The 1,540-nt window shown below is 45.5% G+C and overlaps 1 long non-coding RNA gene across 1 annotated transcript; it reads left to right on the top strand.

Moving 5' to 3' along the window:
- The first annotated feature begins 1,026 nt into the window (after nt 1-1,026).
- LOC143746394 (uncharacterized) lies at nt 1,027-1,291 on the top strand. The gene is made up of 2 exons (XR_013206531.1): nt 1,027-1,099; nt 1,184-1,291. It is a non-coding gene; the product is annotated as an uncharacterized LOC143746394 (long non-coding RNA).
- The last annotated feature ends 249 nt before the right edge of the window (nt 1,292-1,540 follow it).

Genomic DNA, 1,540 nt, shown 5'->3' on the forward strand with positions numbered 1-1,540 from the left:
AATGTGGACCACCTGGAATCAGTGGTGTTGAGTGTGTAGCTATTAACTGCTGCTTTAACGGACAGCAGTGTTACTATGGGAAGGCAGGTAAGAGTGATGAGTCAATGTAAAGGTGTTTGTGTTAAACTGATCCTCATCAATAACTGCTCTTGTACCTTGTTCCAGTGACTGTCCAGTGTATAAGAGATGGTCAGTTTGTGGTAGTGGTGGCTAGAGATGTTACGCTGCCTCGTTTGAGCCTGGATTCAGTCCGTCTCCTGGGTGAAAATGATCCAGCTTGCAGTCCTGTGGGATCCAAACCTTTTTTTGCTATATACCAGTTCCCTGTCACTGCGTGTGACACGAGCATGATGGTGAGTAGCTGCTTGTGGTTTTGTTCTGCATGGCTTAGAATGGACTGGATGCCAAATGTATTACTATTTGCAGGACAGTGGATATGTGGTATATGAAAACAGAATAACGTCTTCGTATGAAGTGGGTATTGGACCACTTGGTTCCATCACAAGGGACACACATTTTGAGTAAGTCATGTATGCTTTATCAAATGCTAATCATTAACACATGCTACAAGCTCACTGTTTGTTTTCCAGGCTTCTCTTCCAGTGTAGGTACTCTGGTACGTCTGTGGAAGCTCTAGTTGTGGAGGTCAACACCGTTCCTCCACCTCCACCAGTAGCTGCTCCTGGACCCCTCAGGGTGGAGCTTAGACTGGCAAATGGTCATTGTGTCACCAAAGGCTGTGCAGAAGGTAAGTGTTTTTGACCCAAGTGTGCCTAAAGCTCCAGGTGTCTGGTTAAACACTGTATTCTTCCTCCGGGGATGAGGCGTACACGTCCTACTACAGTGATGCTGATTATCCGGTTACAAAAGTCCTGCGGGAGCCTGTGTATGTTGAGGTGCATGTTTTGGAGAGGACCGACCTCAACATTGTCCTGATGCTGGGACGTTGCTGGGCGACATCAACCCCGAGTCCATTCAGTCTACCCCAGTGGGATTCTATGGCTAAACCCTTTCCCCCTATGTTAGATCTTCATCCACTGTAGTACAGCAGTGTGCCATCCCTCTTCTGGCTCCTGTGAGCAAGGCTGCACTAGGAAAAGTGAGTGCTTGCTGTTAAACCGACTTCAGGGAACCGTGAGAATTTGTTATTTAAATGCTCATGCTTCTACCACTTCTTTTACAGGAAGGGACACTCCCATCAAGACCATCTCTAGTGGGCAAACTGTGGTGTCTAGTGGAGAAGTTAACCTTGTCATGTGAATTAAGATTTAATAAATTGCATGAAACCCAACAGTGTCTCATTGGTATTAACTTTCAATGAGTTGGATCTTTCAGGACTGTTCTTGGTTTTATTTATTGGGCCACACTACTAAACCAGTTCCATTTTTGCTTTAGAAAGGTTGTTCTGCCTTGACCAAGGAAAGATAGAAAAGAACTTTAGGTTGCATTTGTATGAAAGACAACTCCCACACCACATTGCAAAGCTCTGCAAGCCACTCCCAATAATCCAGAACAGCGCCTATGAGGTATCCACCTATCA

Source organism: Siphateles boraxobius, unplaced genomic scaffold, assembly GCF_051911475.1.
Source record: "Siphateles boraxobius isolate OS27281-9 unplaced genomic scaffold, OSU_SipBor_1 22, whole genome shotgun sequence".
Lineage (NCBI taxonomy): Eukaryota > Metazoa > Chordata > Actinopteri > Cypriniformes > Leuciscidae > Siphateles > Siphateles boraxobius.